Source organism: Tursiops truncatus, chromosome 9, assembly GCF_011762595.2.
Source record: "Tursiops truncatus isolate mTurTru1 chromosome 9, mTurTru1.mat.Y, whole genome shotgun sequence".
In the NCBI taxonomy this organism is placed as follows: Eukaryota; Metazoa; Chordata; class Mammalia; order Artiodactyla; family Delphinidae; genus Tursiops; species Tursiops truncatus.
This window is the reverse complement of record NC_047042.1, coordinates 15,231,595-15,258,356: the sequence shown is the minus strand read 5'-3', so window position 1 is coordinate 15,258,356 and position 26,762 is coordinate 15,231,595. Positions and strand designations below refer to the sequence as shown.

Sequence of the window (26,762 nt, the reverse complement as noted above, 5' to 3'; positions counted from 1 at the left end):
GTTCTGAACTAATGGTCTCAAACTAAAATGCTTAATGGGGCCAAGTAGTTAATGAATGAATCCACCCAGTGGAAGAATAGAGACTCAGGCGCTGCCTTCTGGGCAGCGGCAGGCCTACTGCTAACAACTCCAGCACGCTGTTGTCAGGGAAATACACACCCAGTGTTGTAAGACCACCTGATTCTTTTTAAAAGGCAGACATACAAATTTTTATATAAAATCAACTGTTTTAAAAGTGGTAGCAACTAATTTAAAAATGCTGTGTGGTTAGAAGTCTGGGGCTGGTGTCCAAGGCCAGATGCTGTCTAGACCTTGGGCTGCTACTAAGTAGCTACGGGTCTCCTTGGGACTGGTTCCTTACCTGAAAAACACATGTCCAAGTTTCTCTTGTCACCAGGTGTCTATTCTGGTACTTTCATGTAAAGAAATAAATTTCTTTAATTGTGAAGAAAATGTATCAAAAGTTAATTCTCAGTAAGTTAGAGTACTGAAATAATATCAACATCAGAAAAGACGATCTCAAAACACTGATGCAATCTGAGTCTTGGAGAACTGATTGCTAATTCAGGAGTGTGATCTCTCTACAGAAATTAGTGTTGTTAAATATGCCACATTTAAGTGAACAATTGCCAAGCAATTAGGGACATGAAAGAAGTTTCCATTTTCGAGAGACAGTGCCTCCTAGTGGTCGAGAAAACACACTGGAACCAGCCTGCTCTGGGTTCAAAGCAGGTTCCCCACTTCCTAACTGTGACTTATTCAAGGTACTTCAGGTCTGTGCGCTTCAACTTCCTCATCTGTAAAAATAGGGAATCACAGTTCCTACCTCATAGGGTTATTCGGAAGGTTAAATGAGTTAGCATAGTACTTAGAACAGTGTTTGACACAGAGAAAGCATCAAGAAAGAATCAGCTGTTGGCACTACTACTGGTGTAAAACATATTAACAGCTAAAACCGCTAATCTCCTACACTGGTTGAACTAGCATTTTACTCTAAAATATCCTAAAGAAATTAAACCCAGTCTTCATCCTATCAAGGCCAAAATCAATGGACTGCCTAAACAACTCCATTGGCAACTTGTAAATGAAGCCCTAACACGCCACAATTCACAGAAATCTAACAGAGGTCAATATAGGCACTGCGGGTTAATGCAGTGGAACAGGGGCCATTCAAAATCAAAGGATGTAAATGCCTCATCCTCGGTTTCCACCCCCTTGTGATTAATTACAGCCTTACTGTCTCCACCCGCCAGCTGTATCCTAGCTCACAGGTCTGACCCCAACTGAGGACTACAACAGTCTAATGAAAACTGTGCTTCTAATTGTCCAGCGGGTGATCCTGGCTTGGCTAAGAAAGGCTCTTTTCACTCCCCTCCTTTCTGATTAACTAGATGGCTTTATAAATCCCCTTAATAAGTTCATTTGTGTAACCCAAGGCTTGCTGCCCTTCCTTCCTGCTGCTAAGAGGGCTCAGCTGCTTATCTTTGAATGTGACCCATCAAAAGAGAATTGTTAAATTTTTTTTTAATCTGCTAAATTCACAAGTACCACTGGTCTCACATCTCCCCCAATTTAGTAATTTTTTGGTGTCATAAAGGAAGTCTAAGTGCGTGCAGCAAATCACGACACTGGCAGAAGTCTTTTCTAGTTTATTAAAAAGGCCTTTTTTAAAAAACATCTTTATTGGAGTATAATTGCTTTACAATGATGTGTTAGTGTCTGCTGTATAACAAAGTGCATCAGCTATACATATACATATATCCCCATATCCCCACCCTCTTGCGTCTCCCTCCCACCCTCCCTATCCCACCCCTCTAGGTGGTCGCAAAGCACTGAGCTGATCTCCCTGTGCTATGCGGCTGCTTCCCACTAGCTATCTATTTTACGTTTGGTAGTGTATGTATGTCCATGCCACTCTCTCACTTCGTCCCAGCTTACCCTTCCCCCTCCCCATGTCCTCAAGTCCATTCTCTACGTCTGCATCTTTATTCCTGTCCTGCCCCTAGGTTCTTCAGAACCATTTTTTTTTTTAAGATTCCATATATATGTGTTAGCATACGGTATTTGATTTTCTCTTTCTGACTTACTTCACTCTGTATGACAGACTCTAGGTCCATCCCCCTCACTACAAATAACTCAATTTCATTTCTTTTTATGGCTGAGTAATATTCCATTGTATATATGTGCCACATCTTCTTTATCCATTCATCTGTTGATGGACACTTAGGTTGCTTCCATGTCCTGGCTATTGTAAATAGAGGTGTAATGAATATTGTGGTACATGACTCTTTCTGAATTATGGTTTTCTCAGGGTATATGACCAGTAGTGGGATTGCTGGGTCATACAGTAGTTCTATTTTTAGTTTTTTAAGGAACCTCCATACTGTTCGCCATAGTGGCTGTATCAATTTACATTCCCACCTACAGCGCAAGAGGGTTCCCTTTTCTCCACACCCTCTCCAGCATTTATCATTTGTAGATATTTTGATGATGGCCATTCTGACTGGTGTGAGGTGATACGTCACTGTAGTTTTGATTTGCATTTCTCTAATGATTAGTGATGTTGAGCATCCTTTCATGTGTTTGTTGGCAATCTGCATACCTTCTTTGGAGAAATGTCTATTTAGGTCTTCTGCCCATTTTTGGATTGGGTTGAAAAAGCCTTTTTTTTAAAAAAAATTTTTAGTTTATTTTTGGCTGTGTTGGGTCTTTGTTGCTGCATGCGGGCTTTCTCTAGTTGTGGTGAGCGGGGGCTACTCTTCGTTGAGGTACTTGGGCTTCTCACTGCTGTGGCTTCTCTTCTTGTGGAGCATGGGCTCTAGGCGTGCGGGCTTCAGTAGTTGCAGCATGTGGGCTCATTAGTCGCGGCACGCGGGCCCTAGAGCAGGCGGGCTTCAGTAGTTGCGGCCCACAGGCTCGGTAGCTGTGGCTCACGGGCTGTAGAGTGCAGGCTCAGTAGTTGTGGTGCACGGGCTGAGGTGCTCCGCAGCATGTGGGAACCTTCCCAGACCAGGGATTGAACCGTTGTCACCTGCATTGGCAGGCGGATTCTTAACCACTGCGCCACCAGGGAAGTCCACATTAAAAAGCCCTTATGATTGTCTCATCAGCAGTGAATTTGGTAATTGCTAACAGGTCCAGTAACTAACATTCACATAGGTCTTTATCGTTTCTAAATGCTTTCCATATGCATTATCTCATTTAGTCCTCCCAACCACTCTGTGAGGTAGTACTATTATTATTCTCATTTTACAAGCGAGAAAGCTGAGGCTCAGAGAGGTTAAGTAGCACAAGATCACGTGACCATTGAGTGTTAGATATGGGCTTGATTTCAGATCTTCAGATATTAAATCGAGTACTCTTTCCATTAGGACATGTGTGTCAATCATCGACTGGTTGCCTTTCAGCCCCACACCTGTCCCACTACACTTCATCCTACTGGGGCTAGGAGTCTGCAAACAGTATTTCCACGCTCCTTGACCAACTGTCTCTTCATTTGGTTTTGCTTATTGGAGGTCCTGGTGGGCAATACCAAAGCATGATAGAGACAGAAGATTATTTCTTCTGGTTCAAAATGAGGCAGTTGATGGCAGCTGCTGTAGTAGCAGTAGGGCTGCTATGATTCTGGACTGCAGCAGGCCAGAAAGGCCCAGCACTTTTTTATTGGTTCCAACCCTGTTAGAGACAATACCTCTTGAGCAGAACCAGGATCAAATGTAAGCATCTCCAACCCACTTGCAGCAGCTAGAGTGGGTTCATGGGCTCCAGCCCAGGCATGTTAGCTGCTTCTCATCTAGGTATCACCTCTTCTTCCTTTTTGCTCCTGCAACCCCTCTCCCTCTCTTTTTGGAGCTCCAGCCTTTCCAACACATTCCCTTGTTTAAAATACCTAAAGTGGCTTCCATATTCCCCTGTACTTGGCCTTATACAAATATACCTGCTAAGTGGCAACCCTTCGGGAAAGGGATGTAAAGCAGAAGACATGATCCCCACCCTGCAGAAATCTATAATCTCTCTGGGTAACAGAACATTTAAACTAAGAGTCAACAGGACAAAATATATATATTCAAGGGCTCACAATAAATGGCATGCAGACCATTTGTGTGATGGGAAAGCACCTGGGTACTTCGTCACAAACCTGATTTGCTGGGGTAAGGAGAGGGATGGGTACTTGGGTACTTCCTTCAGCATGCAGTCAGGTCTGCTCTCAGCCAGTCCAGAAGCAGCCCCATGTCCAGCCCACCCTTCTGGTCTTCTGAATCACTTCCCCTTTTCTGGACTTCCTGCCCCGAAGCCATCTCTGGTGCCAAGTGGCCTGCCCCATTCCTGTTCAGTTTCCTGTTCATTAACTTCTGGCTCATTACATTAGCATCCCTGAAATCCACATCTGCATAATCATACAGAAGAATCTTTTTGTCTATAGCAAACCAGGGCCACAATCACTACCCATATATAAACTGGGACAGAATGAGCCATCACAACAGAGGTTGAGAGGGAGAAAAGGGATTAAATGATTGCTAGACACTCACATTTTTCATCCCTTTTTTTTTTAACATCTTTATTGGAGTATAATTGCTTTACAAAGTTGTGTTAGTTTCTGCTGTATAACAAAGAGAATCAGCTATACATATACATACATCCCCATATCTCCTCCCTCTTGCATCTCCCTCCCACCCTCCCTATCCCACCCCTCTAGGTCTTAAATCTACTAATTTCGCTTTTCTCTCCCCAAACATTAAAGAATTCTATATCATTTGGGACTGAGGTATTTTTTTTTCAATTGAAGTATAGTTAATTTACAATGTTGTGTTATTCTCAAGTATACAGCAAAGTGATTCAGTTATATATATATTTTTTCAGATTCTTTTCCATTATAGGTAATTATAAAATACTGAGTATAGTTCCCTGTGCTATACTATATATATATATATATATATATATATGTAGGTCCTTGTTGTTTACCTATTTTATATATAATAGTGTGTATAGGTTGATCCCAAACTCCTAATTTGGGATTGAGTTTTGTTTATTTTTAAAACAATAACTACTCTCTGCTGAGGGCTTACTCTGAACCTGGTACTCCTTTCCTAAACTGTGGGATGTTTTCCCACTTTGCAGATGAGTAAAGTAAGGCCCATAGCAGTTAAGTTGCTTCTCCGTTTTCCTTCCTTGATACTGACACAGCCAGGACTCACAGTGTCTGATTAGGTTGTCTGACTTCTGAGTCTGTGCACTTGAAAACAACCCTAAACTGCCCATTTCCATGGATGGAGAACAGCACTTGACAACCACCCAAGTGCCACTGTGGTCGTGTCCTGCGCCAGGGGATGGCATCACGGGACAGAGCCTCTTCAGGGCACTGAGGAGAGGCTCACGGGAGGGGACCTGGAGCAGCTTAGCTCTTTTTTTATGTCCTGGGATTCTGCACATCACTCTGTTTGAACAGGGCTCCACTGAACCCGCTGAAGGAAAGCATGCAGCTAGTGCAGCCTTCCTGGACGTGGTTTGCAAGAAGCAACAGTTACTTCTGTTTCACAGTTATTGGTGGAAATTAGCAGTTCTTCTGATAGTCTCTGACACACTTCAAGGTCTTAGAGAGGATGGAAGAAACAAGATGACTCCTCAGGGAACCATGGGTTTTCAAGCAACTGGCATCCTTTTATCCCTGTAACCAATGGATAAGGCTGGGCCTCTGTAAAATCTTAGAGCTGTGAAAGTTTCTCTCTTGTACCTTCCAGTTATGTACCTTTTCTTACACAGGTGCTAACCTTTCTCTCTCCTTTCAGGTATTCAGTATCCTGATATCTTTCCCAAGAAAGAGCTAAAACGTGGAACCACTAAAGTATTGCATACAGATGAGACCTCAGAGGTTTCATTTCGGCAGAGATCAAAGCTTAAAGTCCCCAGCTTATGCGAGAGTATACAGGTGCCTCAGGACACTAATCCTGTGTCTGATACGCAGCTCAATAAATATAGCGGTGAATTAAGGAAACCAAACTCTAGCAGGAGAAGTTTAAGTATTAGCCAGTAGGCTGGGAAATGCTTTTAAGAGAGAGGGGGATTATGGGAGACTCCTAGCATCCTGAAATCACTCCATCAATGCAGCATCCAGGGCAGGCCTGGGAGGTGAGGAAGATTTTTTATTGCATTGATAGGAGACACAGTGACTTCAATGTTTGTACCACAAATCACAGAAACAGCAATTGGGAGACCATTAGGAACACTGTTCTGCTTCTTATGGTGTTTTTACAACTGGCAAATTAAACGAATTATTGAAAAAAAACCACTAAAAAGTAAATAATGATAATCCCTCTCCCCAAGTAATCTGTTTCTACCATTAGAGAAACTGCTGTGACTTTGGCACAATTCTTAATGTTATTTATATCTCAAGCAATGCATTATTTTAATCCGAAAGAGAACACTAGGCAAAAAAAAAAAATCACATTTCTTTGAGGACAAGGGTCTTTACTTAAAATATATGTGGCTGGGCCAGTGAAGGGCCTCCTCTGTGTCTCTGCCAGGCATTAGTCACAAGCCAAATGCCCAATCAGTTTTTGTAAACTTATGATTCGCTTTCATCCCAACAAAGCCCATGTTTGTCACTAGGAGACTTGCTTCTTCGGCTACTGGCTAAAGCATCACTGACACACTTCAAAGATTTGGGGAACAGTTTCTATTCTTTGCGAAGAACATTTGTTCTCTCAAAAACAAATGCTAGATTTGTTCATGTGCTCCAAATAAATGAGAGGAACATTTCTTTTGATTGTTTTCCAACTCCACCTCCGCGTTGAACAATGGAAAGCCACAACACCCTCTCCTCTTGCGAGCAGAATTTGTGAGTGAGCCGAGTACTAAACCGTGACACTGTGGAACCTTGGGAAATCAGAGTGTGACACAAAAATGAGGTGGAATTTCTTTAGCTAATGACATTATCTGACAAAGGGCTGGAACTTTCAACTTTCATAAGACTGCATTCATTCATTCATTCACTGAGCAAATTAAGCACCTACTACATGCCAGGCAGTATTCTTGGTGCTGGGGTATATTAATGAGCCCAACAGACAAAAGGTTTTGCTCTCACGGACCTTATGTTCTAGTGAAGGGAGACAGATAATAACAAAATAAACAGTAAATTATATAGTTTATAAGGTAAGTACTATGGAGGAAAAAATAAAACTAGACAGGGAGATAGGGGTTCCCAGGTATGTGTGTGTGTGCATGTGTGTGTGTGCGCATGTGTGTGCATATGTGTGTGCATGTGTGTGTGTGCATACACACAGGTACACTTGCTTACCAGAGGATCAGGAAATGGCTCTCCGGAAAGTGATATTTAAGCAAAGACCTGAAGGAGGGAGCAAGCTATGGGCACACATGCAGGAAGAGTGTTCTAGACTGAGGAACTACTGTGCAAAGGCCCTGAGGTGGCCTTTGTTCAAGGCTGGCTTGTTGAAGCAACAGCAAAGGGGCCAATGTACGGAGAGCAGAGGCGGGGGAGAGGAATAAAAGTGAAGTCAGGGTAAGAGTTTGGGCTTTGCACAAACTTAATTAGGATAAAAAAACTGAGTATTCTCTAGAATGAAACATTTGACAATGAGATCATTTTAAAAACTAAATACAAATTTAAATAAAATGCAGGTTGCAAAGCCATACTTTATTACTTTTTCAAAAATCTTTTTCTTTTTTGATTGAAGTGTAGTTGATTTTCAATGTTGTGTTACTTTCAGGTGTACAAAGTGATTCAGTTATACATATATATATTCTTTCCCCTTATAGGTTATTACAAAATATTGAGTAAGTTCCCTGTGCTATACAGTAGGTCCTCAATGATTATCTATTTTATATACAGTAGTGTGTATATGTTAATCCCAAACTTGCCATAGTTTATTACTAATGGTCATATTTAAACAAAAAAGTATGCATTTATCATGATCATTCTCTAAAAGGCACCACTGAAATAACTATAATCTAAGTGGGTGGGAGGTTTATGAGTAGATAGTTTTACTGTGTGTTGATTTCAGAATTTGTGGGGCAGGGCTCTTCTGGCCAAAAAGGATAAACCCTCTGCCTGGAATTTTACTACTTGAGTCTAATGATAAGATTGAATTGTTCCTTCTTCTGTATCTTCAAGCTATTTTCCAGATCCTTCTATTAAAACACAAACACTGGGTTAGGATGGGAAGGGGGCAGGGAAAAGAGTGGGAAATCACATCTAAAGCACTGGCCAGGTCATTTCGGAGAAGCGGTAGAACTAGGTGCCTTCAAAATCCTGTGTGGATAAGACACGGCTTGGGTTCCTGTGGAAGAGCTCTGGGAGGGAAGAGGCTGGATGGGGAGTGGTGACAAGGTACAAAGAACAAGTGTTAATTGTGACTATTTTTATTCATGTGGACAAATGTCATAGCTGTGAGCAAAGCACACTGACACTAAAATTCCAAGAACTTCTTTTTCAGATAGAATCAGCCTCACAAGAGATAAGAATGGCCAAAACTACTGTAGTACTACCTTGAAGCAGGCAAGCATCCCTAACCATATTATATTGTTTGGCCTAGAATTTTTGTCTTTCTGTAGCACCCACTTATTCTACACAACATGCATGAACATGGGAGAGATATTTAGCACCGCAGGTGCAGTGTAACAACCTTGACAGCCTTTAGATTTATTATTTGATGGAATGGGCAGAAGGGTAATAGCTTTGACTCCCCTATGAGGCCTTATTTGTCATGAACACACAGTACCGTGACCAGAACTCCCAAGGCCAAGGGCGTCCCTTATTAACTAATCAAGCATTCTGGTGGGCACCTCTCTTGCCCAAGCAGAGGTGTAGTGGTGAAGCACACAGGCTCTGGAATTAGACTCACTTGGGTTCTGAACCCCTGTTCTACCATTTACTAGCTGTGTGTCCATGGGCAATGTATTTAACTTTGTACCTCAGTTTTTTTCATCTATAAAATGAGGATAATAACAGGTCACTGTGAGGATAATATGAGATAAAACACGTAAAGTGCTTAGAACATGTCTAGCACTGAATAAGCTTCCTAAATGGTGACTATTATTAATAGTAGGACATAATGGTTTCTAGAATAGGTATCACTGGGAATATTCAATTCCACTATTAAGTTATTACTGTCTACATACAAATTTAATCCTTCCCAAAACTTCTGTTGGCTTTTTTATAGGCATGAACAGAAAGAAAAGAAAGAAAGAAAGAAAGAAAGAAAGAAAGAAAGAAAGAAAGAAAAGGAAGGGAGGGAGGGAAGGAGGGAGGAAGGAAGAAAGAAAGTTGATATAAAAAATACTGCTTAGGGCGTATTCTGATTATTCTCAGTTATTACTGTAACACTGGTAATTTTACCTTATTAAATATTGAAGAAGTACCATCACCATTGGGAAGACATTAAAATATATAATATGAAATTAAACTAGTCTTTATGGAATACAGCCAGAGAGGCTCCCAGATGTTATTTTTACAGTAAACAGCTATTTTCCATAAAGGCCCTCATATCGTACATATATGCCAACAAAACCCAGAAGCAAAGGACAATTGCAGCCCTGGGTAAGATGAGATCCTTGGAGAACCTGACTCAGCTCCATGTTGCGCTAAACAAGGAGCAGCAGTGAAACAGGAAGGGGGCAAATGAATGGCAAGTCTTCCTTGGTTGAGGCACACAGGCCAGTACGAAACAGAAGTTAATATAAAGGGACCAGGCAAAATTTGCATCAGGTCTGGCTTTACAACCTAGAATTTCTTCATTTTCTTTTCTGATTTATTAGAACTAGGGAAGAATTGGTACCAGGCACCTGGGAGGTTATTAGCAACAAAAGGACCGGACCAGTTGAGCTACAGAAGGAAACAAGCAGGGTGCCCCCGTGGCATGAACACATGGCCACTTACTAGCCCATCCCATGTGTCTGGGATAAATGAAAGGAGTACCAAGTCAGATCTGGGATTTTTTTTCTGCTTATCCTATGCACATGAAAAGTAGAAGGGAAATTAGATAATTTTTCTATTTTTAAAAAAACTACAGTTCTTTTCCATTTGATTGGCTGAATGGACGATCAATGGACAGTGGTATGAGTTTTGATTAAGAAATACCTAGAAGTTCAAAATGAAAAATGTATGAATATAAATTATGATTTGGGCATTTAAAATTATGATTCGGGGCATTAATTATGCCAGAATGTGTCCAAAAGTACACATGAATTCCCTCTGCAGCCAACGCATCACTTTCTGAGACGTGTGATTCATCTTAGCATATGCCCCAGGGTTAAACTGTCTTTCATCTAGAAATCTGAAAGAATTATTAAAATGGAAACGTTTCATGGAAATACCACCTCAGTCATTTGGCATGTATTTAACTGGTCACCCTTTCCAAATAGTTATCACAGGACAAAAAAAAAAAAAAAAAACCCACCATGAACGTAACAACAGAAACAAAACAATGGAGCTCTTTTCCCTGACACTGGACTCAAATTTGTGTGTTAGTAATAATGACAAATTGTCCCATGTTATTGCTTCAAGAACTGTTTCCAGTGACCCTGGGGAATGCTGTGTACTTGCTTTCCTTCATATTTGCCCTTGGCAAAATTTTCTTTATTCAGATCATTCTCTGAGAAAGTCATTTCAGTCTGAGTTGTATACATTCTAGGTCGCTCGGTTAATAAGAGTTTTTGGCCTTGTGGTTTCTACAGCCAGTTATTCTCTTGAAGATGATTGATGGTGTTAATTCTCCTCACACGTGGTCCACGGGTAACCGGCCCCCTTCTTCAAACAAAGTGTACTCATTCTGAGGACAGCCTGGGAGGACCAGGTATCACTGCTGCCAACCCAGTTCTCTGAGTTCCAGGGATAGGACTCACCTAAGGCAGAGATGGCTCAGCTAGGACTGTACTCATGGAATCATGCGACAAAAGCTCCAAACCATGAAAGGCAAGGGGCTGCTCTTCTCCAGCACCTGCTGTTCTCTGGCATCTCTCCTCACCAGGCCTGCAGCCTCTCTCCTTGTTTGGGGATCTCGGTTCTCTTGCATCTATACAGAGAGTTTCCTAACAGCTTTCCTCATCTTCAATGTGCTTTCATTTTCCTAAAACACCAATGCCGAATTAACTTTCTCGAAACAATGGTGGGCACACCTTACTTCTCACTCGGGAACTTAACAGGTTCATAACTGAACATAAGTCAGACTCAGTACAGTATATTCACCATCAGACATATTTCAGATGCACTATAATCATGACGGAACCTTCCCTCTTCACCGCAAAAGCAGCCCTTCTGCATTTTCTATTCCGGTCAGTAGCACCACCATCCACCCAGTCTCTAAAGCCAAAGGTCAGGACTTGCTTTCCCTCATTCTTTGTTCCTTTGCTGAGTGGCATATAGGTCCACTCAAATACACTGTAAATGGTCCCCTCTGCTAGGATCCTAGGTCAGGCTCTCTTGCTTCTTCTCATTTCTCACCTCTTACTGGTTTCCGGCTTCCAGTTTCACCCATCTACATACAGCTGACAGAGTACTTGTTCTAAACTCAGATCTGATCATGTGACTCCCTTACTCAAAATCCTGAAGTGGAATCCCACAACCTACCCCAGACTCCTGGCTCCAACCCGCCTTCACGGCACCCCCAGCTTCTCCACCTTGAACCGTACCAAGCTCTCCAAGTGTACCCACCGCCAGGCTTCTAGTGGTATCTGCTCTCCCTGGAATGTCCCTCTCTACATCTGCCCAGAAGATGCCTACTCGCGTCTCATGTTCCTTCTCAAGGATTTTCCTGATGCCACCACGCAGAGCTGTCACATTTGCCTCTGTATCAACATATCCCTTTATACGCACATATACACACACATAAATATATATATATATGTATTATTTTTACCTTTTTGGGACTAATTACACCATATTGCAATAACTGTGCTATATACCTGTCATGTATAGTATAGCCTGCCTGTTACTCTTTTTTTTTTTTTTTTGGGCGGTACGCGGGCCTCTCACTGCTGTGGCCTCTCCCGTTGTGGAGCACAGGCTCCGGACGCGCAGGCTCAGCGGCCATGGCTCACGGGCCCAGCCGCTCCGCGGCATGTGGGATCCTCCCAGACCGGGGCACGAACCTGCGTCCCCCGCATCGGCAGGCGGACTCTCAACCACTGCGCCACCAGGGAAGCCCTGCCTGTTACTCTTTGAGGGTGTCTGAAACATAGTAGCTCATGGACAAGTGAATAAATGTTTATTGATTCATGAAAAAAGGAAGAAAGGAACAAACAGCTCTCCAAAGCCACTTTCAACCACATCTTAGGTCTACCTTCTGCTTTAAATTGGTTTACTTATTTTGTCCTTTGGCGATGCAAACACCATGGTTATCTCCCATCCCCCTCAAGGCTGCCATTCCCCCACTGTAACATCTACTCTTTTCAATTTAGTTTTTCTGAACTAGTCTTAGAACCATTCTTCCTTCAATGAACAGTTTAAGTTCAAAGTGGTCATAAACCTCTGTTAGCCTCTCAGTACGTAGTGGTCACCACTCCTCTGAACTCCCAGGGCACTTTCAGCCTTTCCCACACATTTAACAGTCAGTAATGCTACTCTGTGCTTTTTTTTTTACGCGTAGACCTAGTACATACGTGTGTAGGTGAACGGTTGATTTATATTTATGTAACTAAAGAGTGTGAGTCACAGAAGGGCCAGAGTCATATCTTACAATGCAGACTACATCATCAGAACTTCTCATAGCTCCCTGTACACAAGAAGCCATCAGTAATGTTTAATAATGAAGATGGTCATCCTATAGGCACTATATGTAGGTCCTATGGGTTAGTATTTTATCTGTATTAATGAAACCCAAATAACTCCAAAATAAACTTTGATTTACTGGTGAAATATTGGTGAGATTCTAGGTTCAAGTATGGGCAATGGTCCCATAAGTCATTCAGTGGTGATCCAACACCCTACTCGTGCAGAGCTATGTTTGACTCTCAGTTGAGGAAAATCTGTTTTATAAAAGGAAGTCTTTCAATTGTTTCCCCTTTATGCAAAGATCTTTGCATGCCCCTCCTGTATGTATTGAATCAAGGCAGCTACGATTCAGTAATAAAAATAATTTGGACAGAATCAGCAAGTCCATTATAAGATAGATACTTGAAATCTATTTCCTCACTAAACTTGGGGGTTGCTCTACAGAAGAAAAATCCTAGTGTGCAAAGGTGTGTTTTCAGGAAAATGAAAATTTTATGTCATGTATTTACCATAAAGCTGCTCTTGGTGGTCAAAAACCATCAGCAACAAACGGAAAGACCCAGAGAGAAAATTCGAGGCAAAGTTCTCTCTAGGGATGACTTCTGGTTTTGGTATATAACAAGTATTCATTTCAACTCAACAAATATTTATAGAGCATGAACTCAGTACCCAGGATGGTGCCAGAGGCTGTCTAAGACGTACTTATTTTTTCCTACTCCTCTAGGTAAGAAAGCTTTTTATTATTTTGCACAAGAAACCAATTGGAAGACCTTTTTTAAATATTAAAGCATATCTATAGTTGGATTCTCTGTAAGAGGGAAATATTACATAATGCAGAAATATTTTACAGATACTTTGAACTTAGACCGATATATTTTTCAGCTCATTTGAATAATTTGAATATGGTAGCTGTGTCTAGTTGTATTTGTCAAATTCTTTCTATTTCTCAGATTTTTTTTTGCCCCAGGAAACAAAGCCATTTAGGAAACTACATTAACGCCAGTTCTCTGTGCTTACTGACAAAAAAAAAAAAATACAATAGAAATTGACAGGAACCATTTTCTCTGTGCCCCTTCTCCATGTAGATTGTTCTCTGCCGTCCATCCTCTCTTTTCATAACCTGTTCCTATGGCCTTTCCTTCACAAGGCTAACAGCTTCTGTCAGCAAGGCTTTTATTCAGTACTGTATCAAGAGCTTTGCAGAAAAATGTTAATCATGTTCGCTGCTTCTCTTTGTTTACCCCTTCAATTCTTGTAGAATTCAAGCTAACCAGGAAAACGCATGTCTAATCACAAATGTGAACTCCCTCTTAGGCAGTTATTTTGGTGCATTTCTCTCCTAAACATATCATATAATTAGAGGTTCTGTGAAAATCAAATAAGATGAGTTTCCCCAAATATGTCTTTCACATCAAATATGTATTATAATGACTTAAACATGTATTTTGCGTACCTTGAGTTCCAAGAGAGGAGCTTATGTATGCCTGCCAAGGAAGTACTTAAATATTTTACTATTTTTCCACAAATATTCCTTGTAAGGCAGACATAACTAAGCATTTTAAAGTAATAGTAAATTGGGGGTTAGATGTCATTAATCAAATAAAAGAAGTCACGTATTCTAGGAACCTTCCGAAGTAGACCTTTGAATGGTCTTGTCACTGCTAAGTCTAAATGGAATAAAGAATCTTCACTCAAATCCTATTCTTGAAAATATCAGAATGTCATCGTTCACCATTAATTTCACGCCAATTATTAAATAGGATATTGGTGACACCACTACTTCTCTATATAATTGTTCCATACATGAATCCTCTAATGTATAAGAATTCCTTCTTGCTCAGAATGAACTTGTTCACTTTTTTTAGAAAAAAATTTTTTTTTTTCTAAATAGCCTTTCCTTTGTTAAAATGCTAGAGTTGGAACCTCAAGACGCAGTGGTAACACCCACCACGCCGGCACTGCTGGATCACTTCTCTGATGCTCAAACCTTCTCTCACCATTTTAGAACATGGCTTTCTCATCATTTTTGCCATCTTGCTGAAAATTTTGGGGTCAGGAAGTTTTAAAAGTAGCAGTAGAATTCTTATGTCTCAAATAACAAGTATAAGATACTAAACAAATAAAAACTCTCAAACACAAATCTTTTTCAAACCGTCAGACAAGCAGAACCCCATCAAGATGAGACTTTTTGGAAACAAGCTATGAAAAAAAAAAGTGGTTTAATGGGAATTCATAATACAGCAAGAAACGTCACAACCCTGAATGAAGCTGACTGGAAACAGAATTACCCTGGCCCGGATGATGGCAATCCCTGCCTCTGGGAAGAGTGGATTTCCAACTGAGTTGCCAAGTTCACCAAATGTCTAATGGGTTGGCCCTTTGCATAACTCTTTCTGTATTAGTCAAGTGAAAATTGTACTCCATAGGTATTTTCTGCTTTTTTTTTTTCTTTACAAAAACTTTGAGAAGAAGAAAAATGAAAGTCAGGGCAGGATTGCCCATAGGACAGACAGATGGCATCAAGGATTTACGTTTAGCTGGAAGACCATTCCTTCTACAAACCTCACAGTTTTATAGAGTTCCTGCTAGATTTAACATAGAACACTTCTGCCAGAGGAGAATATTCCTGTAAAAAATCTCCTCGATCTGTGGTTTTATTTACAAAGGCGCTGGTGTGAAATATACACCCGGAAGACCCATGTGCAAATGGGCGCATGTGAGCGACACACAGCCGGTGAGACGGCACATCCCGCACACCTCAGGTGCAGCCTCGGCTTGAGGAGGCATCGCAGGAACACATTAATCAACACGTTCAAGGAATGCATTAATCAACACCGCCCAGTCGGCTGGCATGCCCCATTGTTTCACCGTGCATTGCTAACAAACGCACAGCAGCAATATGAATGTGAATTTCCACCATGCTGCAAGAAACAAAACCCTTTTCAGGACTGGCCCCATGCACCATATCCCACTCGACTCGTTCAATAGAAATCATTCTCTCCTGGATGCGTGCTAGTTTATGGACTTGCTTTTTGCAACAGTCAACCAGAAACAAAGACGCTTTACAGACCAGCTAGGTTTGACAAAAGCTGTAGAAATGCCTTCTGCAGATATGAAAACTTGAATCCTTCTAAGAGCTTTTTTTTTTTCTTTGCCTTACAAAACGAATTGCTGTCACGAAAGACAAAATAAAACACAACAAAGCAAAGCAAAAAAAAAAAAAAAAAAAGTCCAAGCATCTGTGTCTGCACTCAGATGTGACGGCAACACACTGCATTCCCAGCAGGGGCCTGGGCCTGGCCTCTGATCCACACTGGGCTTCATTTTCCTCCTGAGTAGTTCCCTAGATAACGGTCCTGCCAGGATTTGGCTCCCTCCAGAAGCAGCCCCGGACGAAATGTCCAGATGCTGGGAGGAAGGGATCTGATAAAGCACCTTCAGAACCTTCAAACCTACCTTTGTGTGTTCAGAGTTCTGTGGACCTGAGCATTTAAGGCTTTCCAGTACTGTTAACACTCAGAGCATCTCACTCAGTAGGTTAGGGGGAGCAAAATATTGATTTGATAATGAGAATGCTGAATGTAAATATCATAATTCGGAATGAATAGGGATGCCCTTTACTATGATCATTTTGAATAAATGTGCTCCCAGGGGCAGAGTTATTTCAGTAGCGGTTTTACTGCTGGGAGCCAAGGTCACAGGGCAGTGGCTCCCCTCTCCGGTGGTCCAATTCCAGTCCTTCAGTGAGCCCCCCACATTAAAGTTCGTGTTCCCCTGATCCAGCCTTATCTTGTCACCAGTTCTAATTCTGATGACCTAGAAACCATTTAAAACCTGCAAGCCAAAAGTGCAGCAGGGAAAACAAATCTGATCCAGTAAGTATCTGTTGTAAAGATAATCCCATCAGCCCTTTGGTGTATAAATGCTAAGTCGCTACACATTTCCAGTACTGGGGTGACTCAGGCAATGTTCTCCTTCTAGTCCCAAAACAGATATTTCTCCCCACTGGACCACAGTGGGAGGAGAGGGGAGGGATGCATGCAAGTTGCAGAATTCCTTCTACTGACTACCAGCACTGATTGCTACTGCCACAGGACACAATGCCACCCTTCCCATCACTCTCACCCACCTCCCACTATCTCCCAACAGAGGATGCTGATGTCTTTCTTCAGACGCCTTTCCACAGCTCTTCCGGAGACAACTACCAAACTGAGCAGCCCGCAGCAGTGGGAGGCAGATAGGGCGGATTTCCAGAGGAAAATGGTTGTGTCTCATAAGAATCACGAGGACAGGATGCAAGGGGCAGAAGGGACTTGATCAACAGAGGCATCTCAATCATGGATGCCGTAATGACTCAGAGATAAAGATCAGGAAGTGTATTATAACTCAACCTCCCTACAGAAACACTGTCCATGGGATTTCACATGCTTCCATCTGACTCCAGGTCACAGGGTGTTACTCAGACTCCATACAGAAATGGAAAACTGAGCAGTACCCTGGGATGGAAGGAAAGAACCTACATCCCCTCTCATTCGGCTTCCAGGAATGCTGCTCTTTGTTAGTGAGCTGTCATTCCACGAAGAAGTTTGCCGGGACCACAGGGGAGGGACGGTCCAAGCTCAGTAATATTTCTGGAGATGCTGTCACTGAGTGGAAAGCTAGAGCTTGCCCTCATCATAGGTCAGGGGAAGACGGAGGAAGTTAATAAGTATCAGAAAAGATTGTTCCGGTTTTCTAGTTGATTCAATACCCCAATTTTAACTGGTATAAAACCCTTTGCTTAGATTTATGTCCCTGTCTTGGTTTTTGGAAGTTCTGGGCTTCCCAGGGTAATTGCTTTTATTTATTTATTTATTCAGGGTAATTGCTTTTATTGATGAGCTTTTCATCTCTAGTTCCGTAGGCAAGTATTCCTTTTGTGGATGACGTTTGTCTCCTAGGTTTGTCTGGTGTCGAGTAAACACGAAATGAAACTTATAAGCCTTAAAATGATCCTGTAGGACAACATTTTGATAGATCTCTATACTGTCAAACAGTATCCAAAACAGTAGTCCCAGCTGGACTACTGTGTAAATATTGATTCTCATTTACAAATCAACTTAGTCATAAGAGAAAGTCTTTTCACTGTTACCAGTTTTACTGTTATCTACTCAGAATAGAACTACCAGTCTCCTAAGACATCTGCATCATTTAAAAAAGTTAGTACCACGAGTCCAAGGGAAAGAACAACTTTGAAATCATCAACCAAAAACAATCATTAAGTAACTCCAATAACCTGCCAGATTTTCCCTCTTCTACACCTTGCCTAATGGGAACGTGCTTTAAGGCACAGCACGAGCATGATGCTTCAGACTCATCACGGTTACAACCAGGACCCAACTTACACAAACGTAGCCAGAGCAGAAAACCAGTATTCAGAGTGATTTTGGGGGGTGCCCCCTGCAACTCGGGTTGCTTATAACAATTCCACCATTAACTGTCCCTACATTTCAGCTCAGGGTTTTCAAGTCAGGTAGAAGGCAGATTTTCCTTGGAGAGAACTTACACATTAGTGCTGCTGGTGAACGCGAACGCAGTTTTCACATGCAACTGGACATGGGGAGGGGTAGCACTTTCCAGACAGAGGGATGTGGGGTGTGGTGAGGCTTCGCAAACCATGGCTCTGGCTGCCCACATCTTTCGGATACCACAGCCCGCTAGCGAACATGGAAAAGCCTACTGAAAACTCTAAGTAGTTTCCAAAACGCTTTCTATTCTAATGTCAGAGGCCGAATTCTTGAATAGCCCGAGGACGTTCTGAATACAAGTGTGCTTTAGAGTTTCAGGAAGTTCCAGGGCGTCTTTGTGAGGCAAGGGAGAGACACAGGAAGGCAGTCAGTGTTTAGTTTCCACCAGATGAAATCCTCCATGAAGATAAAATGAGAGATTTTTGTGGCTCTGCTAGAGCCTAACGACTAAAAGTTCACTGTAGTCATCTGACAAAAGTGCAGCCAAGAAGATAACTGAGAAGAATGTACCGAGAAAGGGAGAATTGAACTTTTTCACTTGTTGCCCTAGAAGACAGAGATCTGAAGTCAAAGAACTCTCATGCAGTGAATGGATGAGAAAATAATGCAACCAGCCAGGAAAACTCCCTGAGGAATCACCTTATGAAGCCCCACTGCGGCCACCTTACAAGGGCACCATGCACACCTTCCCAGCGGCCCCTGTGCTTGCCTTGTCTTTGCGTATATTCCCCCTTTCACTAGAAACCACCATTTACAAATAAGCTCCTGGTCTTTTGGTCTTCCTACCTCTCCTGAGTGTCACACAATATGCTATCTACAGAAGAATCTGCTATCACTTACTGCTGGTGCTGGTGTTTTATGGGTAGGCCACTTTACTTACCACTGAGACAGGAAGACAAGAGTACAGCCATTTTGGAAAAGGACCAGGGAACGGCTTTGAGCAAAACAGGCCTTGGAAGCTAAAGAACAAAGGTCCTGGGGGCCTGAGTCCCATAGACAAAAACCAGGCTGGCAGGAATAAAAGATGAACCTTATCTCTGTCACACTCACGAGTATACCTAGTTGCAACAAGACTCAACTATAAACTTTATCCTTATCCGTTCCGGGACTTTCTTGCAGAAAATTCTGCCGCGCTCCTTTCCCCTCAAAGAAGTACTCCTTATTCCTGCCAGCCACCACGGAGCCACCTGCTGCCGATCAAGAAGTTTGACAATTTGTGGAAATTATCAGTGATCATGAGACCAGCCCTCTCTATTGTTATAAAAGCAATTTGCCCCTTCTACTCAGGGAGCTGGCCTTCTTTCTTGTGCACAAACTCTCTCTTTTAGTAAAAAGCTTTGCTTGCCTAAGAGTCTTGTGCAAGCGGTACTCACTTCTATGGTATTGCTGTCCAAGGATGTGGAAAGTGTGTGCTGACACCACTGTTACTACTAATTCTTAGCTCCTAACAACTGTGGTTCAGTGTAGGCAAACTTCCACGTCCCTGCTAGAATGGAGGGGTCTCTCACATTGTCTCACCTTGCAGGTGTATTTATTTTATGAAATACGGACACTTGTTGGAGGAGGTATGTCTAGGTAGATCAAAACTTTATCAGTCATTTTCCGTTGACGAGGGAGCTTTCAATTAAAAGAGCCATTCATACAACATTCAGGCTCTTTCGGTATTGGTCAAAATTATCTAACTCAGCAATGTTGCTAATCTTTACTCATTTTCACTTTGAGAACTCTCCAAGCAGAACAAAACGTGTGCTATTTGATTCACAAAGCAGCCTCCTTAGTTTCCAGGCTACTGATCTGGGGATTTCTGGCGCGATTTTGAAACATCACAAAAACTAGTTAGTCATATACATTTAGTTTCAGTACAACATAACGGAAGCAAATTCAACTGAGGCATGAAAAATACAAAACAACATATGGACGGATCAATTTTAGACTTCTCAAGGACAAGGGACAACATCTTGCATGATTTTACTATCTCAAAATCTTGCCTACAATCTTCTTTTCTTAATTAAATTCCATGAGACTTTACTTGTTAAATAAAACCTATGAGATAAGAGACCTAACTGCTGAACAATCATGCTTTCATAAATTCCTTAAGGAAGCTATTATTGGGTGAGATACAGTTGTCTGAACTGTGTTCCAGATCGTCAAGTAAGATATTTTTCATCAAGTTCAATGGCCTTTGAGAAGGCATCATTGGCCTGGCAGAGTCTGTTCTAGAGTTGATAATTCAAATGATATAAATTGGACTAGGGTGGGAAAGAGATTTACAAAGCCTGTATCAAAGTAACACTGAAACTTTCCAAACAGACTTTTGTATTACTTGGACAATATGTTCTCAGGAGATTTTTGATAGACGATTGAATCAAAAAGAAAACTTTCTTACAAATAATTCCTTACCGTTTTAAATCTTTCATTCCATCAGAAACCTATTGTTTACTAGCAATGCTTTTATTCTGCTATCTATTTTCTGAACTTTGTACAATTCATGATTTAGAAAAACAAGAATCTTATTACTATGAAAAGACGTGAAGAGCTGGTTTTCTTCCCTGTGTATTTGATCCATCCTCTCTGACATGCAGTACGATTCATGTTTCTGCGACCATTATCCCTACTCGCTGTCTTTCATCATACTCTCTGGATGGACAGTATTAAACATGGCGACACTATTACATAAACACATCATTTTATGGTATAATTCCCTTCTTGAACCAATTACTAATTCAAACCTTTTAAGAAGATAAGCTCCTACCTTTGAAGAAGATCTTCTTATTTGAAGGGATTGTTCTTCCTTTGACTTCTTTAAACCAAAAGTCTTGGCATTGCTCTGTGGGTGGAAGAGAGGGGAGAATGTTAACAAGACATTCGTCGTCAATCACAGCAGATTGTCCATACATTAACTCCAACTGACTCCCTGATGGGAAACTCAATTACAGGGGGAGCCCTACAAGGAAAGACAAATTATGAATAGATTTGCCAAAACACATCTCTGCTGGTTTCAATCAAAAGTGACAGCAGAGAAGTGACTAAAATTCTGGTGACCATCCCATTAATGGATCCCAATCGAGAGAGTCACGCCTGGTGCCTTTTTTCAGTTTATGGAAATAGAGGGTTTTTTGGTAATGCATGTGTATAGCGTGGCTAAAATACTTCCATATTGTGTGACTATTATTATTATTATTGAAGTATTTTATTTAGTAGAGTAGGAAATCTTCTCTGTTTGAAAGGCCCCAAGTCTTCAATGAGGGTCACAAAGAAATGATGGGTGCAGCATAGAGCAGAGAAGACCCACCTGGGCTGTGACAAAGGGCCAGCTATGGACAGTCCAGAGCTTGACCATCTCCAAGTCTCCTCTCCTCAGCCTGAATGTTTCCTTTGCAAATATTCCAGCTGAGAAATAGCCAGCAAAGGACAGCACAGACCGGGAGGAAAACAGTCACAGCTGAGTACATTAGGTCTCTCTTCTTTTTTTTTTTTTTTGAGACAACCAGTTCAGGGACACCCATGGTTTGCTAAAAGAGGATTTGTGGCTTTTGGGACTTTGGGCTTTTGGAAACAGAAGTCATACTATCAACCTCTGAGAAACCTTTCAGAGAAGAGAAACAAGTGTCAATTCAGGAATTCCTGGCTGCACTCGAATATGAAGACAACTATCAATTGCAAAATGATTCTATTACTAAAATCAAAAGATATGTCCTCATCTCAGATGCTTTAGTTTAGGCACGTGTTACAAAATATCTTCTGTATTCAGTTGCGAAAAGCTTTATCTTAATTACATGTAAAACCACTCCATCGATTCTCACTGGATCTGCCGCAATGACATTTTATCAGGACAAAATGCTAATGTTGCAGTGGTTAGTGATCCTCGCATGGAATTAAAACCAATTTTAGGGTAAATGAGGTTTTCTTTCCTTGTCATTTAGTTCCCACTTACAAAATCTCTACAGGTGTGTAGGAAAGAGTCTACAAGGATTTGAAGCTATTTCTACAATAAAAACAATTCAACCAAATATACTGAACATTTCATATGTATCTGTCGATAGACTGGATAAATACAGATAAGAAAACGGGAATTAAATAAGACATGTTTCCTACATAAGGGATCGCAGTCCATGCACTGATGGGAAAACCAGAACTACCACCAACCACCATACAATGCAGTATTTATAGAGTATACTATGAAACCACAAAAGAACAATTGATTCTACAAGGGGGCATCAAGGAAGGCGTTCCACAGGACACAAGGCTTGAGTTAAACTTTACAGGTGGGTACAAAGGGCATTCTGAGGGAAGGGCAGAAACAAAGGAACGGCAATGACCAAGTGGGTGGTATGTCCACACCAGCAGAGCAATGGAGCCACAGGCACAGTGATGGTGGGAGGCCGGGTATATGGCCAAGAGGGGAGGCTACTGAGGTCATACGCTACCAGAGTACAAAGGGCCTTGAGCACCAACCAACTGACAAGTCTGAACTTGAACTTGAGAACAATGCAGGCCTACTGGGGGTATTAGGCAAGAGGAAAGAACAGTTGTCAGTAGTGTAACTGCCCAAGAGAATAGAGATTGGAAAGGGAGGCTGCTTTGGGGATGTTTCAGTCACCAACATACAAGATTCTTGGCTTGTAGGGGTAACCCCTGGCTCTTCCCAAAGCCCACCCCCAAGATGAATCAGAAAACACAGGTGGAACACTGATGTAGGGACAGGAACATTGATTTGGTCAAGACATGCAATGCTACTGCAAAAATAATAATCATCTAATTTCATTAATGGAATGATTTTGTGACTTTTCATCATCCTAATATGTGAGTACACCTTTCGAGGTGGAACTTGATCAGGTCAGCATGTGGATGGGGTCTAGTTTCTCTCCCCTCCACCTAGCCATCTCTCCATCTTTCTGCATCTCTCTCCCCCAGGGCAGCTCGACTTGCTTCGGGCCCTGCCCGGGACCTGAGGCAGGTGGGGTAGCCCAGTGCCAGGCCTGACACTAAGGAAACCTGTCCTCCTGAATCCTTTCTTTCTGTTATGGGATGTGGGCCTTCATTAGTCTTCCTCTCCGCATTGCAGTGTTAATGTCTGACACTGGTTTGGGCTTAAAGGAATCAGCCCTACTTAATGGAGGGTATTGCTTCCAGGCCATTACTCACCTAGGGGAACGGAGCCTGTTGCCTCTTCTAGCCTAGAGTAACAGAGCTCTGCAGGGGGACTCAAGATCGAGGCCGCAGCTTCTAATGCCTCTGTATTTCGTCTTGCTTTGTCAATGTCCTCACTACAAGCATCTCCTTTGGGTACCACAGAGGTAGAGCAGAAGATAAGCATTATTGGGTCCTCTGGCCAAAATACACCACAATCCTTTATCTCCAAATCATCTTGGTAAGACAGTTACACTACTCAAAAGGTAGCCTGTTCCTACCTTCTTAAAGGCTCTGCTAAAACAAATTTCTGTGTATGGCAAAATCAACAGAACTTAGAGAGTGCTTGAGTTTGCCGAACTAAGCCCTTTAAAGGCATCTTAACCCCACCTATTTGGTACCCTCACTGTGTCTGAAACACCGACACCACGTTGCTGGGGAGCTGTTGCTGAAAATCTATATCACAGCTGACTGGAGGCTACTGCTAGATATTGGAGAGTGAGGCCAGTAAAGACACAGGTCAATAAAATTAATTTTACTATAATTTTTACCTGGAAGACCTAAGAGAACTAACATGGAATAGGCTACACTGTGTCCCAGACACGCAGGTGACGCACCAGTTCTATAAGCATCATTATTGCTTTGACACAGAGGCAGAAACTGAAGCACAGAGAGGTGAAGTTAATGACCCTCGACACACAACTGGCAAGTCATACGTTTGGAACACAAGACCACTTCTGTCTGAATCCCAAACTCGGGCTTTCTCTACTTCCTCCTGTGGCTTTTGAGAGAGGACAGGATAAGCTTGGGATTGCGGATGCTACCGAGATGCAGTTAGAGGGGAGCAGGAAATTCTCAGAAAGAGTGGTCAGACTGAGTGGAAGAGCCAGAACTAAGGAGCCAGAAATAAAAGGGTCAAGAGGGGGACCACACCTTGGTCCACGGTGTCAAAACCTACAGGAAGGACCCAAATGGGAAGAACTCAGCAGCTGGGAGTGGGAAGTCCCCGCAGCCCTGAGCTGGTACTACCCCCCCCTCCCCGTGGCCTATGCTTTCCTGCTTTCAGCGACACCTGCTGCACTAGCATTTCTACGTCCCTCTGGCAAGTACACTGTTTACTAATAATGTCTCACAAAGGGGCAAGTATGAAAATACTACTGGGTATGGTATGGAAGATGTTTTGAACACGGATTTTTAAAGAGGAGGCAAAGGAATGTGGTTCTTTTGATAAGTTTGAATCGTTTTCAGAATAATTCAATCCAGGGCAAAACACCCTAAAAAGAACACTTATTACGTAATTTCGCATAGGTATGGTTTCCCATACGCATCATGTGGGAAAATGATTTCATCCTTGCTTATGTGTATTACTGAAAGCCTCATTTTTAACCTCCCTGTGGTGATGTAAGCCCTCAAGCCTTTGCAAAGACCACCAAAAGACTATGTACTAACTATTACCATGTCAGTAATTATGCCAAACATTTCTAGGGAATGAATGTTTGTTTGCTACGTTCGTTACTCTTGCTTTGACAACTGTGTCAATGGCCTTTCATCGCCCTGAAACATTTAGGTCGACGGCACAGGATAATACATCATTGCGAAGGATTATTTTCCCAATAACAAAGTAACATTAAATTTTTTTAAACCAAAATACAATCAACTTATCCGATTAAATAAACCCAGTCCTAAGTCAAAAGGTCAAGGTGAGATCTGATGTCATTTAAAAGTCGCCTTCAGAAAAGATGAATAACATCTAGGTGAAAAACGTAACAAACCCAAAGGCCATGGTACACACAGTAAAACAATTAAAATAAAAACAATTCAATGGTACGTAAGTATAATATTAAAAATTTTCTACAATTCAAGAAAGTGAATACTCGTCTTAGCCGCTCATAGAAAAATAACATCATAAAATTCCTAAGAGCTCCAAAATAAATCGAACTATTGATTGGCATTAATTTTTGGCAGGATTTGTTTGTTTATTTTCAAATGAGAATCCACAACCTTCAATACAATCAAAAATCTATGTGGCAAACGCTGTTAGGAAAAAGTATCAGCGAGCAAAAACGCTCAAAATCTCATTTAGTTTATACTCTCTGGCACAATTGTGAGGACATTAAAAATGCTTACTCTTTAGTTGCTGTGGGGTTGATTTCTAAAAACTGGCCTTAGTGATGATAATCTACCCTTTGGGGTAGACTACATCAAAATATCAAGCATCTGACTCCTCAAGCCAATTCTGTTTTCAACTGTGACAATTATTTCCTGTTTATACTCTTAAAAAATAAATATAGTTGATAAACACTTCTGAACACCAATTCTGAAAACCTTACACGTAACGATATAGTTATACCCCTGCACTGGTATGTATTTATGTCTCACGCAAAAGTGTTTTGTGCTTTTATCAGGAGGAAATGATAGTAATTTACCAAGTTATTTTTAACCTTTGGTCTTAACAAAACTTCAGTAGTAAATCATGGACTAACTCCCAAACTCTTCTTTTTTTTCCTTAACTTCCTGCCTTTGACATGATTCTTGGACTGAATCTGGGGCTCATTCATACTTATTAACTGGAGAGAAAAGGATAAACAAACAACCCTATTAAAATTGGCATTGATCTTTGGTTTCTCTGGGGTGTGCCTGTCATTTAGCAGCCTAATTCAGCTTGGCATGGCAAAAAGCCAAAATCGTCTTGAAAGCCGGTTCTCCCCGTTCCAGCAGCCTATGAAACCAAATACATTGCAAAAAGCAGAGAGTATGGTCTGAAATAAAGCAGGTTCTCCAGCTAGTACCTCAAAGAGATGGCGCCCAGAGGGGCCCACCTCTACCACAACCTGGCTGGCGGGGCTTCTGGGGACACGGAGTGCCGACTTCTGATCCCAAGTTTAGCATCAAGTTCAGCGTACTCTTGCAAGACCAATCAACTTGTTGGGACTTGGGACCAGCTCCATGACCTCTTCAATGTCAGGGTGGCGCAAGGCAGGGATCCATCCTGATGGGAAACTTGCAGGTGAACCAGTGTGCATCCGGCCTTACCATTCAGAGAAATGAAACCACTGGTCCCTTGATAAATCAAATTAAACAGATTGAAGATGGACCATCCCCAGAAGCTTTTGAGTGTTTCAAGTGACATCGTCATCTGCTACCTTGTAAACTGGTGCAAACAACCAACAGTGGGCAGATTACACTGATGCTGGATAAGCGCCATCTTACCGTCTGTCAGTGCACTGGCCATCATGCTGTCACATACATTCCTGGAACATTTCATGGTACCTCGGACATGGCACATTTCATGGTTTTATAGGAGGAATAACTAGAAGTGGAAACCTAGAGATCCAGTGGGAGTACTGCTAGCTGTTCACCAAAGAGCCATTGTCCCTTCTGTCACGGAGAGGGGCTGTGAG

At 41.8% G+C, this 26,762-nt stretch overlaps 1 protein-coding gene across 4 annotated transcripts in view; it reads right to left on the bottom strand.

Annotated features, from left to right (window-relative positions):
- Positions 1-26,762, bottom strand: part of NRCAM (neuronal cell adhesion molecule) — a 323,257-nt gene that overhangs the window by 146,408 nt on the left and 150,087 nt on the right. For all 4 annotated transcript variants that reach the window (XM_073809554.1, XM_073809556.1, XM_019940696.3 and 1 more), the window contains exon 3: positions 20,984-21,058. The gene's annotated coding sequence lies outside the window, so the exon portion shown is untranslated. The remainder of the gene's footprint in view (positions 1-20,983; positions 21,059-26,762) is intronic.